This window comes from Anomalospiza imberbis, chromosome 21 (genome assembly GCF_031753505.1).
Source record: "Anomalospiza imberbis isolate Cuckoo-Finch-1a 21T00152 chromosome 21, ASM3175350v1, whole genome shotgun sequence".
NCBI lineage: Eukaryota > Metazoa > Chordata > Aves > Passeriformes > Viduidae > Anomalospiza > Anomalospiza imberbis.
Window position 1 is genome coordinate 6,301,420 of NC_089701.1, and position 17,755 is coordinate 6,319,174.

Genomic DNA, 17,755 nt, shown 5'->3' on the forward strand with positions numbered 1-17,755 from the left:
CTGGGCACAGCTGGCATCTCAGCAGAAATCCAGGCACAGCCATCTCCATCCCTCACACTTCCTGGCTCTCAGTGACACTTTTTTTCATGGTGCACTTCCCCAGGTGGGTTGGGAAGGTGTTTTCTTGGCACCTGGAAGGCAGTTTGACCCTCTGAGATAGGAAAACCACAGGATTACTGTGATATAGTTTGGAAATTGTCCTGAAAAGCTTCTTCCATAAAATTCTGCCTTAGGGACTGCCTTGGAAGGAGCTGAACACCGCACAGAAATCAAAATCCTTCCTGGGGCAGAGATTCCATCAGGAGGAGCCCCTGTATCACAGTACCACCACACCTGCCTGAGCTGTAACCCAGCATTTCCAACTGGAAATAGCACATTAAATTTGAACTACTGCAGCTGTGGGTAAGAGTTCAGTTTTAATGGGAACCCACTGTGAGGGGAGAGAAAACGCCAGCACCGGCTTTTTCTTTGAAAGGAACAAAGACCAGCAATATCTCAGCAGAGAGCATGGGAAGGGTAAATATCCATGTGCAGCATAGCCAAGGATTGTTGTCTAAAAATCCTTTACAGAACAAATGAAAGGTTGAAACTTTAAGAAGTTTGAGGCTGTTTGTTTTCTTTTTTTTCCCCCTGTTTTTAAGGAACAAACATCTGTGGGAAGTATTTGAGACATATAATGCACCTCACATAGTACCCTAAGGGCCATCTTTACAGTGGAAATAAAGCTTCTGTACCAGGAGTTTGTTAACATTGCAACAGGAATCAGATGCAAACACAAAAGCTCACTTGTTTCGTAATGACTTGCCGAGATAAGTGTCCCTTATCAGCAACACTGTTTTCTTTTGGAAAGGAAGGGGCTCTGTGTGTACAAGCAGGGTTGGAAGTCAATGAAAACAGGAGGCTGGAGAGGTCTGAATGGGTATTTTGTACTGTAATTCTAGCTTGGGGCTGCTTTTTTGGGTGTGGAAATATCAAACACTGACCTCCCACTGACGGTCCTTGGCAGTGGGATAAGTCACTCATTTATTTTTGCTCAGCCACAAAGCTGCTGTGTAACATGGCAAGGTCCTTCCCACGTTCCACAGGGTGGATACATCTCCCAGCCAACCCAGCTCCACTCCCAGCCCTCCACTGCCTCTGCTCAAAATATCACCCAGCTCCTGCCCACAGCCAGGCAGCCCCCACAGCAGCACTGCTCAGGCAGCTCTTTGAGTTTGGGAAGAAAAGAAGATTTGTGCAGAAGAAATGTGGGGTCTTTGGTGGTGGAGCTGGGGCCTTTTCTGCTTCTGACCCAGAAACCCAACATGCACCAAGCTGGAATGAGCTGCATGAAAGCATCACACACACAGGAGAAGGGTGGGCTGGAACTTCTCTGCCCAAATAGTCACAACATTCTTTTAAACAGGAAGAAAGGGTCTGCAGAGATCATCTCTGATCTGATACTTGCTCAGCAGGAAGGTGTCCATGGACTCTTTTGGCATCCACAAGGAGCTTAACCTTGACCTTGGAGCCACTTTAATACCTGAGAGTGAACTGTTATAGACTGATGATACCTGAATGAAGTGAGAACCTACAGGGAAGTGCTGGGCTCTTCTTTTGAGCAGTGCAAAGTCAGAAACTAACATGTGACATCAAGATTCAGGATAATTAAAGCAGAACCACAACAGTGGGGATTTCTGAGCAGAAAATGAATGAGCCTGGCATCTCTGCTCTCAGGAGAGCATTTCAGACCTTTCTGCTGCATCAGGAGGTTCAACCAAAACAATTAACAGCTCTCCTAAGACACCACAACAGCAGCACCTCTGCTGCTGCTGGACATTCCAGAGACCATCACAGCACACTCAAGCAGCAGCACAACTTTGGGATGTGCCGTCACCAGATCACAAAAGGTTTTCCCTCTGCCCACATCAGTTTGTCTCCCAGTAATTGTATTGGCAGGTCTGACTGTAACGTGGAGCTGTAGCACAGTCTGGAGAGAACAGCATGGGATCCATCAGCAGGATCCATCAGCAATCCTGTGTCAACAGCCCATGGCAGACGAGGCAGAAACTGGTTCCCAAGCACGTCATCCCCACAAGGCACAGGCTGTGCACAGTCACATGCTGCTCGTTAGACACAGGGAGGCTCAAAAGTCTGGATTAAATAAAAGGAGAACAGCCCTGGTGACCATCAGTGTAGCAGTGAACACTGCATACTGGCTCCACACACACCGAGAGGAAAGGGTGCAAGGAAAGAGGAAGCTTTCACTGATGCCTTGTCAGGCAGCAGAAGGCAACAGACTGAAGGAATGGCTGTGCTGTCATCTCCCACGGCCAAGGCGCCGTGGATAACTGGCCAAAACACCGCAGTTGAGGTTTGAATTTTCATATTAAAGGCTACCCAGCTCAGCCCCATTCTGCCTCCAGAGTGATCCAGGCTGGAACATCCTCAGAGCAATCATGAGGACACGATTTCTTTGACCTATGCCAAGTACTGCTGAAAAGCCAGCCTGACACTGTGGTGCATTTTTGCTCCTCCATTTCTAATTCAGACACTAATACCTACACAGACTCTGTTCCATAAACAAGTCTGGAACTAGACAGGGGGGATCAAGGGATTTTGTGGGATTCAGATGATACATCCAAGGAATGCTCTGACACCATCCATCAGAGACAAAAATTATAAAGGCAGGTTCAAGGAAAGACATCCACCAGGAAAGCACTCATGGGCAAAGGAGTGGCTTGAACTTGAAGTAATTGGCACTTCAAAACACTTTCTCTCTGTCTGTTGTGGGTTTGGCACTTTGCTTGCCACGAGAAGGTCGCTGTGAAATAATTGGCTGTAAGTAAGCAAATGCCAGCTCCCTGAGATGAGACACTCCTACTCTAGCAGGCTCCTGTCGAAAGCCTGGCAGCCAGGGGAAGAGCAGAACAGCCCAAAGCCCTCGTGATCCCATCCACAGCAGCCAGCCCTGTGCTGCAGAAGCAGTCACCTGCCACGACAGAGACAGGAGGTGAGGAAGCTCTGAGACTAAAGCAGAGAGGGCTCTGCACCAACTGCTGCATGGAGAAATCCAAAAAGTTGCTTTCTGGCTACTAACCAGGAGCAGAAACAGAATCAGGCATTTTGGTGCCATCTCACTCTCTTCCCTGAGAATTTGATCATACAGTTATTTAATAAAGGGGTCCTGAAATCCAGACAAAGCACCACTGCACTGCTCTTGACCTCCGTGGGGCCTGGAAACTTCTTCTTACCTCCAGTTTGGCAATATTCTGAGAGTAATGAGTAATTTGGAAAAACGAACTGCTGTCGTGCACATTACCACAATCTACATCGCGCTAGATTGACTGCAAGGACATAAAGTACAAAAATGTCAAAAACCTTACCTACATCATCATCTGCTGCTGCTCCCCATCCACACACCCTCCTGCCATATCACTGCAACCAACTTGCTGGATTTAACAGGTTGAATTTCTGACAAAGCCCTGTTACCCCTCAGGCAGCCATCAGCCATTCCCTTACTCCAGAAGCCAGAGAGGAGAAATTCTCTGCAGTTCCCGATTTCTTCCCTCCTGCACTTCTTAAAGCAGAGTTTGCTCTTTCAGTTCTCAGTAACATCACTCATCCCCAGAGCCTTTGAAGGGAGCCAAGAGCAAAGTGGTGCTCAGAACAGTCTTTGGCACTGTTTTGGGTACTCGAGGGTGAATTTTATCCTGGCCAATTATCCAAATGTGAGTCCATACCATCAATGCCTGCAGAGCAGTAACTGGAATATCAAGCTGCAATCATACAGGTTTAGATGGATGTTCTGAAGACATGGAGTGTTCTGGACTCCTTTATCATGCAGCTGAGCAGAGGATGGCTGCCTGATCAGTCTCATTCACAGTGAGTCTCATTCACAATTCTTCATTCACTGGGGGGTTTTTTGGTGTTTTTTTGTTTGTTTGTTTGTTTTTTTTTTAAATTTTTGAAGGTATGCCTATTTGTTTGATCTAGTTTCTATCTTTTTGATTCTCAAGGCACTGAGCAGCTCCCAGCTCAGCTGAGCTGATCTCTTTTTACACCCCCTCCATTTCCTTTCATCAGGATAATTTGTGCTAATGTCCCTCGTAAGTCAATCTTTCCCACATTACAGCAATCAACTGATCTGAGGGAAACAAGACAAAGATCACTGTGTTCTGGGAGGTTACTGAAGATACTGGAGGCCATATGTTCCCATCCCCAAATGGAATGTAACTTATGCTTTCCATCACACCTTGTGGCTATAGAAGCCTCTTGTATCCAGCTTAAACATCAGTTGGTGAAGACTCTCAGCTCCCAGCTGGGACCCTCAGCTGGAGAAAGGGTGTGATCTGTGGTCAGGGAGGCGCAGCCAGGACATGCCATCCCTAGGACCCACACACCCAGCTCAAACCACAGCCACTGGTGCAGGAGCAGCCCCCTCCTGGCCACGAAGGTGCCTGGGGACTCATGCCACGGAGCCACAGCATGCACGTGGCACTGTGTGTGTCTGCCTCACGCAGCCTCCCATCCCTGCAGTGGTGCTCTCTCCCAGCCGTGGTTTGGAAACACTGACAGCCACAGCAGGCTGGTGTCACCCTGCTTTTCCACGGTGTGCCCGTCCCCTGCCGATGGACACCGAGGGATCCCAGCCTGGTGCCTGTGCCTGGGGGAAGGCCAGCACTGCAGCCACCCTTCTTCTCCCAGTTCATCAGCCCACTCCTGTATTGAGTCTGAGTCCAAGCCCACCAGGAGGGGAATGGCAGCCCGCAACCACTTCCATCCATTTAATCTTTACCATCTTATGGCACTATGCAACACATCAAGCAGTTTTAGCTTTCTTCACCTGCTGCTGATTTCTCATTTATATTCTCTGGAACACAGAGTCTTCTACCCAGCCTTACTCCAGTTAAAACTCTTCACCTCTCTCCCCACGCTCCATAAAGCCTCCCCACAGGTCTTTGATTGCTGTAGCTGGGATGCGCGAGACCATAACCAGAGGATCTCATTCCAGGGTGACACATCTTATTGAGCACTCTGCTGCTCCTCTGCTGAGCGTGGCCATGCAGCACCACAACAAAACCCAGCCTCTGCCCACCAAAACAGCCAGGCCAGTTGCTTTCTGGCCAGTGCACAGCAACTGGGTTATTGCACCAAAACCAAGGGATTTGCCCATCCTGCAGTTTCCCATCCTCCTGCAGCACCCCAGCCATGGCTTTGGCTCACTCAGCTCTCTCCCTGCTACAGGACCCGACCCAAATGCAGTAATTCTGTGGGGTTTGCCATTTCAAGAACGTGGCCTCTCATTCCCCACCCTGCCAAAATCCCCATTCCCACCCTGCCAAAGCCCCGCTCAGGTCCCATGTGTTGGCTCATCCTCCCATGGCTGCCTCTGCTCTGGTCTTGGCTGAGGTTTTGCCTCAGCTCGTGTCTGCCTGGAGCAGCACTGGGATGATTTTGTTTCAAATCTGTTTGCTCCCCCCCAATAATTCTCCCTTTTCTTTTATCTTTTGATTTCCTCTTTGGCTCTAGAGGCAAAGCCACTTCCCTGCACTTTCAAGGACCCTTCAGAGCCCCACCACAAACAGCAGCAAAGTGCACCCCTCTCCACCCTCGGAGCTTTTCCAGCTCTTTCCTCTCTGATACCTCAAAGAAAATGCCCCCAAACAGCCAGGCTGCTGCTGTGCCAAAGCCACTCTTTCTCCTGAAAGCTGCATTTTGCTCTTGGTGCTCCCAAGCTCAGTGTGCCCTATCACTGTGGGCTCTGTCCTTCCACCCACACTGTCCCTGTGCCCACCTGGAACCCCCCCTGCAGCAGCACAGCTGATAAACTGCGTGTAAGGAAGACTCATGCATCCAAACAACCCAAACTCCAATTTCTTCCATCTCCCTTGTAAAGGAAAAATTCATCCTTTGCAATTTCTTTTTATGAGACCAGCTTTTACAGACCCTCCAGCTCTCGTTATGGAAAATAAGTGGAAACTCCTGGCAGAAGACTATATTCTTCAAGTTTTGGGTTTTTGTTTTTTTTTTTTTTTTTTTTCATATATACAAGCAAAAGCGTATATTATGCACTGCCTACATTAGCTTTGCCAACAAAATTTGCTGATGCTTGCAAAAACTACAGGATAGTTGTCCAATTTTGCCTGCCACTTGCTACCCATAGACAGTCATGAATTGTCCCTCTCACTGACAAGTTAATGTTGCATCATAAACTGCAAGTTTTGTTGCTATAACACATGGCTGATTTCAGTATGTCAGGAAAATGATTAATTGCCCCAGAGATTTGGATCTTTAAAAATAGCAGAAATTCAACAGCCCAATGTTCTTTATTCTAATGCTAGTAGAATTTACATCATGGTTAATAAATAACAGGCCTCCTTCAGAAATTAGGTCATTCAATTATTCTATTTGCAAATAAAAATTTGATCAGATGGAACTGGTAATATCTAGGATACATTGATGAGACTATTGTGACATCTCAAAAGCTTATGGGGATTATTTCAAGGAAATCTTGGTCTGACTTTCAAGTGTTTGCAGGTTTAAGTGCTCCAGTATTGGAGTAAGATTAAAAAAAAAAAAAAAAAGGTTCTATGCAGCACCTCAGAATTTGTGTCTTTGGGATATTATTGTACCCCAAAAGAGTGGTGCATGCTGTCACAAGGGGCAGACACTGATCTCTCTGTGACAGGGACAGGACCCAAGGGAACAGCTGGAGCTGTGTCAGGAAAGGTTTAGGTTGAATATTAGGGAAAAGTTCTTCCCCCAGAGGGTGCTGGCACTGCCCAGGCTCCCCAGGGAATGGGCACGGCCCCGAGGCTGCCAGAGCTCCAGGAGCGTTGGGCCAGCGCTGCCAGGGATGCCCAGGGTGGGTTTGTTGGGGGGTCTGGGCAGGGCAGGGGCTGCACTGGGTGATCCTGGTGGGTCCCTTCCAGCTCAGGATATTCCATGACTCCATGAAAACAGAACATGTGCTTTCAGCATTTGGAGCTGCAGCTGCAAGAGGTTCTTCCAAGGCCTGTCTGCCTTGTGCAGAACCACTATGACAAAAGTTCTCTGAACTCACGTATTCTCCAGTCCTTTTGCTGCTTTTGTGTCGCTGGGATGCGCGAGACCATAACCAGAGGATCTCATTCCAGGGTGACACATCTTATTGAGCACTCTGCTGCTCCTCTGCCGAGCGTGGCCATGCAGCACCACAACAAAACCCAGCCTCTGCCCACCAAAACAGCCAGGCCAGTGCACAGCAGCTGGGTTATTGCACCAAAACCAAGGGATTTGTCCATCCCAAAGATGATGCACTTACTCCAGCGCATCCACAGACATCACAGATGGCAGACAGGGGCCACATTTCCCTTCCTGAGCCAATCCTGACCATTTTCACATACCTCTCCTGCACAGAGCAGCCTTCCCAGACTCAGCACCCCACCAAGAGCCTGGGAAGAGCTGCTGTTGCCAGGAGGCACATGGAAAAATAGAAGCCAATTATAAGTGATGGCTGGGCTGACAGTGAGTACTTTTAATACAGCTACCACACACGAATGCCAATACACTGGACTGAATCCCTTTCTCATCAGCCCTTTGTATGCTGCAGGCTGCCAAGGGGAGCATGGCCCCCAGCAGGACAGAGCCTGACCTCAGGGCTGCCTCCCTGGGGTGTGGGATGAGGGAATTGGTGCTCTGAGCCTGCAGGAAGCAGATGTGGATAAAATCCACTGGGACACTACAGTTTGTTAAGCCTGTACCTGTGTCTGCTTCATTTCTCAGAAGTCCTGGCAATGCAGGAAGAATCAATATTTCCCCAGTGTTAGAGGATGCCTGGAATTAGAACAGGCTGCTTTTACCCAGAGCACACCTATTCCTGAGAGCTGCAGGGAAATTTGGCACAAAAATGCAATTGATTGAATGGCTTTGTCATAAAGCAGACCTGGGGTCATGCTGGGGGGAGGAGAGGGAGATTTTGGGGGCCTGCAGGGAGACCTTGTGTCCTCAGAGGGACAGAGCAGCCTGTGGGGCTCCAGAGGGGAGCTGCACACTGGGCTCTCCATCCCTCTGCTCCTGCCCTGAGGCCAGGGCTGGCTCTGACAGCAGCTACCAACACCAGCCTTGGTGTTAAACACCATCTGTCAGCCTGCAGCCTGTGCTCCCCCAGCCCTGCACAGCCCAGCACTCCAGCAAACACGACACACCAGCTCTCAGGACAGAGGGCTCTTTCCTTTTTTCTCTTTAAATGCCTCCCTGCTTCTCTTGGGGCAGAGGAAGGTTGGTAAATAGAGCCCATGCTAACACAGAAACACAAGCCTGGCCTGTACCTGGGTTGTTTTTTTAGAAAATGTTCTCCACTGAGGCTTTTCTGTTCCCTCCAGTCTCCACACCAGGACCCCAAGCTTTGGCCAAGCCTCTGCTCCTAACACTTTTTTGTTTTCTTAAATGGACTGAGAAGTCCTTTCATAAAGTTCACTTGAGGAAAACACTTTCATGCCAGGGTCCAAGCAGGATTTCAGCTCAGCCCCTCACTCACATCAACAGTGAGCCCATCTCATGACAATGTCCTGGCCTTGAAGAACCACATCCATGCACAAAAACCCCTTTCTGAGAAGGTTTTTGCAGACATGGAGCTGCAAAGACTTACAGCAATTCTCTCATTCCAGGTGATGGACACCAACCTGAGGCTCTCCCTCAGCTGACTCTGCCTGCCTGCTGCTGATGTGGCCTTGGGAAAACACAGCATTTAGGACATCTTCCGTCCCCATTTTCAAGTCTGGGCACGTAAGTATGAATACAAGTATCTGTTTTTGCAAGTGTCCTGTAGTTTTTCCAACCTTAAAGTGTGGAAGGCAATGTTTAAAAAATGAGTAGAAGCACTTCTGTGTCAGATTCATGTTTCAGACACTATTTTTTGAAGGGCATGTTCTCACTGCTGGAGGAAGGCACAATAAAGTCCAACAGTGCTTTACAGGGTGACTCATCCTGACTCAACAAACAGGTCCTGGGACTATCCCTGACCCTGTTGTATGGTCCTGGCCAGACAACTTGCCCATGTCCTGTCTTAGATTTCCATCAGAATTTAGGATAGGCACAGAAATGAGTAAGAATACAACAAGGAGATACAGAAACACCTGGAAAATAAAACAATTCAGAAAAGTCCCAAAATAAGCCCAGTAGAATGAGTTGTCTTTCCTGGCTGTCCAGTCACAGCCAGTTCCCAGGATGTATGAAACATCAGCACGGGATGGAGATGAGTTTCCCAGAAGTCCATGTAGGAAGGGACCAGGAGTGGAGGCAGCAGAGAAAGTCTGGTGTCCCAGGGGAGCAGCCACACACTGCTCCAAAGGCTGAGCTTCCAGTCCTCCACAATGAGGGGGAGGCTTTAGTCATAGCTAAGAAAAGCAGGCAGATGGGAAGGGGCAGATGTAATAATCTGGGGGGGTTCCCTCCTGTGAAGATGAGTGGGCACCACAGGAATGAGAGATGAAACTCAACACAGAGGTGGAGCCTGCCTGAAAACTGGCTCCACACGTTGCTGCACTGAAGGATTTCAGCTTTCACATGCTCCATTTTTCCAACCCAACAAGATGAATTTTTCCACAGAAGCAGATGCTTTTCTTGAAAGATTGCTTTGAGCAGAAATGCCAAATTCTCCATCAGGAAACTGTTCTGATGGAAGCATTTTCAACCAGCCCATTCGAGGTCTATTTCAGGACTGGCCTTTGCTGGCCTGAGTCAGTTCTTTAACTCATCATGGGTTGTTTTTTCTGCCATTAGGTACTTTTAAATTGACAGTGTCTCTGCTTTAACTGAGCTCCTGCTACTGTTTAGACAAGCCCTTGCTCTGAGTCAGGACATGAGCACTGAGCACGGCAGCCCTGGCTGAGCAGGGGCTGCTGGGCAACCATCACCTCCCAGTAGGGAATCCCCTTCCCAGCAGGACTGTGGCTGTTGCACAGGGATTGCTCATCCCTCAGCACTTTCCTCTAATCTGCCCCCTGCCCCCCCCCAAAAAAAAAAAAAAAAACCCAAACAATTTCAAACCAGTTTTAAGGCATTTTTCAGCCTACTCCACCCATTTCCAGAGTGATGTCAGAAGCGTTTAAAACCATTGTCGGGTTCCACAGGGTCATTTCCACTCACATTGCCACTGATGAGCTGGGAATGATTTCTTTCCCTGCTCTGTTTCAGCTCAGCATTCTACTGCATCCATGTTGCATCCCCTGCCCTCCAAGTGCAGGAGGACCAGGGTGCCAAGGAGCAGCAGATGCCACCAGGACAGCAAGGAATGGCATCAAGCAGCTTGGGATGCTCCAACCATGTCTCCAGGCCTCACTACAGGGTGGTTTTGCCGCCCTTTCCAAGGAGGGCTTTGAGCAAAGCCCTGTGTTTTCCATTACTGGGACGGGATCTGGGCAAGCTGGGCTGCAGACAGTTAACAAGGCAGAGTCCCATAGCTCTGACCTGTGCTGAGAGCAGCAGCCTCTGCCTTGAGCCATAAAACAGAGAAGCACCCAGCAGGAATTTCGTATATTTCCATTTAGGTTGGCAGAGACCTTTAGTTCACCAGTTCCAACGTTAGCCCAGCAGCACCATGCCCACCAGTAAAATCATGTCCCTAAGAGCCAAGCTTTTGGAATACCCCCAAAGCTGGCAATTCCATCCCTTCCTCGGGCAGCCTGTTCAATGCCTGACCACTCTGTCAATGAAACAGTTTTTCCCAATATCCCAATTGAAACTCCCCCAGCTTAACGTCAGAACATTTAATTTTGTCTAATTGCTTGTTATTTGGGAGAAGGGACCTTGCTCTCCTCAACCCTGAAAGGAGGTTGTAGCCAGAAGATTCCTGCTCAGCTTCCTTTTCTCCCAACTAAAAACCCAGTTGCCTCAGCCGCTTCTCTCAAGGCTTGTGCTCCAGACCCTTCCCCAGCTCCATCTCCCTTCTTCGGAAGCACAACACTCAACAAATTTAACAACAGCACTTAACAAACGCCACCAAATTGCTCCCCGTTGAGAAAGCCACCTGCAACAGGCACAGCAGCCCAGAACTCGCTGCCACAGCTGCCCCTGCCCTGCCCCAGGGGTGCTGGGCACCTTTGCCCACATCTCACCCCTTCTCTCAGCTTCTCCCGGGAGGGATCGGGGATTTGTGGCCTCCGGTTCCCTCTTGTGGTGCAGCTGCAGTCAGGCATCGCAGCCCTGTCCAACACTGGCCCCAGTAAAGCTGGAAGCTCAGGTCTCCACACCACACCTGGAAACATCAACGCAGCTTCCCCGGGTTCCTTCTCAGACCTCTCCAAAACACCAGCTGTGCCGAGCTGTCCATCTCTGCAGCTCAGAACTACATCCTTCCACTCAATGCTGGTTTTCATAGAAGCATTAAAAAAAATTAATTCTATGCGTAAGAGGATTGGATTTCCAGTAAAAACTCCAGCCAAAAACCATCTGAACGTTTGTGTTTGTTTGTTTTCTTTAAACAAATCAAAACAAACTCTGCTTTAGCCAAGAACTGAACCAGAAAGTTATTCTTGTCCCTCCACAAATAAGTCCTGTGGAACACTGGATCCTTTCAAACCAACAACAAAAGCTGTACCATAAATAGAGATTACTTGTTTTCACTTCTATCATTTCCATTACAAAGACACTTCATCTTTCATTGAACTAGCTCGTGGTTTAAATTAAATTTTGTTTTTAAATAGAAATATTGTTCTCTTCACTCAGTGGTGAAAGCACACCAGGGTGGGAGATCAATAACACTGGTGGCTGTTAGACTCCCTCTGTCATTTAGGAAGGTAGCTAAATTCACAGCACTGCCTGAAGTGAGTTAAATACATCTCCACAGAGGGTCTTAGACACTGGGACCTTGAATTGTTGGGTCTCCCAAGCTCAGCCTCACCTCCAACTCTCTCTAGAAACCTACAATCGCTCTGGTGCCCCAATGACACAAGGGTGTATTTGGTATTGCTGGACAACCTTCAGAAGGTCCTGCACATCCCACACCCGATTGCTTCCTTCATGCCCTTCACTGGTACCACTGGAATCCCCAAGATTTTTCACCCAAGCATGTGCTGTGAGCCCCAACCAAGAAACACTGGATTAAAACCAAAAGACATCCCACATTTCCTTTGACTCCATTCCTGGAGGTGTTCCCAGCTAGGTGGCATAGGACCCTGAAGAACCTGGTCTAGGGGCAGGTGTCCCTGCCCGTGGCAGATTTTTAAGGTCCCTTCCAACCCAACCCGCTCTAGGGTTCTATGATTTACAGTCACAGTTTTGTGTAAGATACTTCGACAAGCTAACCCTGCAAGGGTTTGGGGTCACCATTCCCCAAAATAACACAGCCCCCAGGGAGAGAAATCCGCTCTGATTGAACCTCGGCTCGGGACAGAGCCCAGAGGATGGAGCTGCATGTCCTGGGCAGGCAAGGCCCGATGATTTAACAGCTCTTTTGAGATCTGCTCTTAGAATCTGAATTTCAGAAAAACAACAACCCCAAGAAAATCAATGGAAAAGCAATTTGCTGGATGGTTAAGACATATTTTGACCAGCCTATCACAAGCACACCAAGCACTTTAAAAAGCCATTATTACTCCAACTTGCAAACAGCCTAAGGCACAAAGGGAGAAAAAGCAGATTTAAACACCGAGATGCACAGGAGCCAGAAGTGCTCTGCTGCCATCTCCAGTGCAAGAGAGAAAATCTGTCTGTGCCTCGTGGTGGATGGTACACACATTTTGCAAGTTAGAGAAACCCACTGGCCATTGGTGAAGGTCAGTTCACATGAGATTTCCTTAAAATGACCTCCCTAAAAAGCATCTCCTCCTGCTACAGCTGGGGACTTTGGTCTGATGCCCTTGGGGCATCTCCTGCTTCCCAGAACTGAGCACCTGGGGTCACGCAGGAGGAGAGGTGAGAGGCCTGAAGAGATGATGCTTGTGAGGTGCCATAACCAGCTGGGACACAGAGATCCCACCAGCACACGAGTGGTTCTTTTGTGAGCATCACCCGTGGATGACCCAAACACCAGCATCAATCAACAAACACAAACATCACCACACGTTCAGGCTGGAGCTTTGCTCTCCAAGCCTCACTGAGCTCATTCGGGGGCTCCAGGGTGCCCTAGGCACCACTCAGGCTCGGTGCTCTTTCACCCGAGCAGGAGACAGGGCAGGGCTCTTTACACCCTGGCACGGAGCTGTCAGCCTGAACTGGGAACGAGTGAAACAACCCAACAGCACTAATTGGTTCATTGCAGCCCCTGCCAGGGACGTGGCAGCTTTTGGGCACTGCCACCGCCTCCAGGCTGGGTTGGTGCTGCACCACGGGAAGGCAGGTGCTGGAGGGACTTACTTCTCCGGGCTCCCTGGTCTGCAAGGACCTTCCCTAGATTTGCACCCACTGCAGATTCAGAGTCTTACTGGCAAAACAGAAAACTGGCATTCCACAGAGGAAAACAAACCAAACAAGCCCAGGTAGGGCTGCTGGAGCCCTGCCAGCCCCAGGAGTGGTGGCATCAGCTTCTCACCAGCTGCATGCGGCCCCCCAATGTGTCACCCTCTGTCCAGAGGGCTCAGCTCACCCATCAGGACCCCTACAGCACTCCCAAAGCCCCACTCCAGGGTGAGCCAGGAGGATGCTCAGTGCCTCTGGCACACACTCCCTGCTGAGGCAGGACCACCCAGGCTCAGGAGCAGCCCAGCCCGGCCGGGAGCAGACGGAGGCCAAGTTCTCATTACTGCAGATCATTAGCTGCACGGGAAGAGCCTCCCCTTATCGCTTTCCCACGTTACACCAAAGGAGCTGCATCACTCTGCTCCCTTCTGGAGGGTCTGCTGGCTCAGGTCGAGGTGAGCCTCAGCCCAAGGGGATTAACCCTTTCTGCACCACTGCAGCACCTTTCATTGCTGTTTCAGCCCCTGAGGACATCCCTCAGGAGCCAAGCTGCTGCTGCCCTCAGAGGGCAGCCAAGCAACTTAGAGCAGTAGCTGGCCATGTTTCATGTTTCACTTGTTCATATTTTCAAGACTGACACAGTTTAACCAGAGCCAAAATCCCACCTGAAAGGTGATTACTGTCAAACTGGAGCCATGCCAGCTGCTGTCTGGGACTCTCCATTCTCCCTTACCAACAACCAGGCCAGGTGCCAGGGGGTTTTTAAAAGAACTGCTGGTAAAGCTTTGCTCAGCCCCCTCACCAGGCAGCCCCTCAGCCATCAGTGCCAGCACAGCCAAGGGGAGAAAGAAGTCTGGGAATGCCTAAAGCTTATATTTTCACCACCAATTTAGTGATGATTAAACTTATTGTCTGACAGCTCTTTTGGCAGCAAGGATTTTTATCAATAAAGCAAACTAGGGAAGCTTTGTATGTCAATGAGAGCAGAGGCACAGGTACAGAGTAGTGAAGGGGACAGAGAAGCCATAGCCACCCACAGTGGCACTAGAAACCACTGACACAGGCTCAGAGGTGGGAAACAGGGATGGACATTCCCACAGGGGAAACAAACACCCCACAACCCGGCAGCAAATCCCTCACCTGGGCAGGAGAGTGATCCATCCACCGGGCTGCACCTCTGCCCCTCTCCCCAGCAGGGGCCTGTGAGCCTGAGCCCTCCATTAACCCCTTCCTTCGGGGTGAGGGAACACACTGGCACCAGTGCATGTCACAGCAGTTCCACCCCAGTTTGCACAGCACAACCACCCGGGCAGTCCCACTCTGGGCAATCGCTGGAACAGGGCTCCCAGGGACACAGCTCACTGTGAGCACTCAAAACACCTGGCGAAACCCCAAACCTCACCTCAGCTTAACTCAGCTCAGCTGGGGGCAATTCACCTCTGATCACCCCACAGGGTCTGCTCATCCCTGAGGAGCCCCTGCAGCCCGGGGGTCTCTGCTTCACGTTCCCTGACCTTCCCTAGAGGAGTCAGAATGCCCCTGACAGAGGCTTTGATCCCATTTCTGACTGCTGTCCTTCTCCTGAAGGGCACCTTGTTGTCGCTCCCCCCAGCGCCATCTGTTCCCCTTTTACACTCCCAAAATGCTGCTTTTTCCTCCTGCTCCTTCAGGCACCCACCCCTCAGACTGCACAGATTACAGCACTCTGTGCTGGAACTGCTCAGTCCCCGGCTGTATCCTGTGAACAATCTACCAGCTAATTAGTAATTAATGATTTGCACATCCCTAATGCTTCCTTTCCAGGCTAGCAGAGCATTTTACGAGCATAAAGAAACCAAAACTCATCGTTCCCCAGAGCCAGCGGGGAGCACAACCCACCCACGGATGCCAAAAGCTGCTCTGCTGCTCACACCAGCTGCTGGGACATGGCAGCTTTGGGGCATCAGCCCCATCCTCATGTGCACCATTCGCATCCTTGAGCTACAGACAGTTTTCCTCTGTGCCCATTGTGCACCACTTCCATCCAACAGAGCCATGTGCAGCCATATCCAACACAGAGCAGCCGTTACCCCTCTCCTTTTTCTTCTCCCCTAGCCCAACATGAGCATTGCATTCTTTTTGAGACAGAACTCTGGTGTTGAACACCATGATTTAGGAGTCTAAACACCGCTGAGAAGCACATAAGAATCCCCTGCCTGCTCCAGAAGCCTCTCTTCCCTCCCAGGGCTGCAGAGGGGAGAAGGACCCCAAATCAGCAGCAGTTGCCAGCAGCAATTGGCATCCCAGCTGCAAATAACTCTGGCTCCCTTGGCCCTCATAAATAAGAGGAAAAAAGTTAAGAATTGCTTTGCCAGATGGCTGTAGATCATAAGTGATCTATCAAAGGAAAAATAAACTGCTCACTGCCTTTCCCCACAGGACTGAAACATACCTGGATTTCCACTTTGATAACACCAGAAACCTCACCCATACAGGGAGCAACAACATTAACTTCACAGAGCTGGAGCTGCAGGCCCATCACCCTCAATCCCTCTGTGCTTTGTGCCCCTTCCTTGTGTTTATTTCAAGGTCAATAAGGCTTTCCCAGGAAATCTGAGTCCAACACACACCACACAGACAGGTACATGGGGTGTCCACACGGATCTGTGCTGGCCCCAGGAGCAGCTCCCCTGCTTCAGCACACGCTGGGTAGGCAAAACTCAGAGATCACTCTGCACAAGTCCATAAGCTGCAGCTGTTGGGAACTTGCTCCAGAAAGGCTGTTTCTGGCTTTTCACAGAGATTAAACACCCCAAGCACTCTTTTGGCTTTAAGGCAGCAAAGCACAGCCAACCCAGGCAGTACCCTGGGGCCTCAGGGCCATCTCTGCCTCAGCCCACCTGCTGCTGGGACAAATCCCTCTGGACCAGCCTGTTGTCACATGCTAGTGTCACCTCCTAAAATCCCACACTCAGTGGTACCACCAGAGGAGAGGAGTTCTCTGTTCCTGAGACTGGGGAGAGCAGGCTTTCTCACCCCAACAGCCCCTGCACCCCACAGACACAACCAGCCCTGCAACACACAGAGCCCATCTCACCCCAGCTGCACAGCCGTACCTGGGACAGCGAGGGATCCAGCACACACACCTCGCAGAGGAGAGCAGCCCTTCCTGGAGCACAGCACCTCCCTGCCTCCTGAAACTGCTCCCAGCCCCTTCCCATCAGCAGATGATGTCCACTGAGGCTGGCCTTGACCACCAGCACCTGTGCCAGGGCAGGATACAGGCTCAGGGCTCTGCTACCACCTGGCACCCACTGACCTGTGGATTGGCTGCAGCTGTTGCAGGAGCCTGCAGGTCATCACAGCATCCCAGAATCAGGTGTGATCTCCAATAGGCAGGGACCCATAAGAACCATCCAGTCCATCCCCCTCCTCCTTGCAGGAGTTCCTCACACTGACCTGAACATCAGCATGCTCCTTGCTGCCCTCAGGCTCAGGTGCTTGGGGCTACAGATGCCACTTTGCACTGGGAGGATCCCAGTCTGTACTGGGACGTGGTCAGGGGATCTGGTTTGTCCTGACCCCTTCAGGTCAGGACAGACCTTCCCCTGAATAATTTCATCATATTTACACATCAATAAAGAAGTTTCCATGAATGACTAAAGCTTGTCCTGGGCTTAGCAGAGAGCCATAGGGTTTCATCCAATGCTGTCATTCCTCTATCTCTAGTTTTGAAGGAAATGAAATAGGAATTAGCCAGAGACAGCAGATCCTGAAGCTGGATCTTTTCATAACACCTGCTCAAAAGGTGAGTGGGACAGAAGACACTGTCCCATTACAAGCCCTTACCTCCAACAGACACCACAATGAGCCCAACATACCTGCCAGACTTCTTCTTCCCAGATTTTTAGAGTCTTAATGGGCCAAGCTGACTCAAGAGGTATCATCCAAATTTCCTTGTCCTGAGATTTCCCTGTTTCCCTGGTTTCTGGCCTCAGCCCACCTTGCCCACATCAAGCAGATGGTGCCCCGAGCCTCGTGCTGGAAGTGCTGTTGGCCCAAATGAAGCGTAACACGCCGAGTTGTCCCTAACAAAGGGGTCCTCTGTTTGGCTTTCCCGGGAGGGTTATTATAGCCAGCGTTTATTTTGGCCTGGGACCAAAACATGCATTAGTGTGCCTCATCCTGTGCACTTCTGTGTGCAACTCTGACAGGCGTGGGGGGCTTGCAGATGCCAGGCCAGGCTGGAGGGAGGATTTTCAGGAGTTAAAGATCTTCCCATAGACACACGGTTTAGAGAAACAGGCATCCTGGCACACTGGGGAAGGTCCATACTGGCCCCACGTGTGCCCATCCGTGCCCAGTTTGCTGTGGGGCAGTGATGAGGGCCAGGGGCAGGCTCAGGGATCTGCCCCAC

At 50.2% G+C, this 17,755-nt stretch overlaps 1 long non-coding RNA gene across 1 annotated transcript; it reads right to left on the reverse strand.

Annotated features, from left to right (window-relative positions):
• Positions 1-2,475: 2,475 nt before the first annotated feature.
• Positions 2,476-16,739, reverse strand: LOC137486274 (uncharacterized). The gene is made up of 2 exons (XR_011005651.1): positions 16,455-16,739; positions 2,476-2,803 (listed from the first exon to the last, which is right to left on the reverse strand). It is a non-coding gene; the product is annotated as an uncharacterized lncRNA (long non-coding RNA).
• Between the last annotated feature and the right edge of the window lie 1,016 nt (positions 16,740-17,755).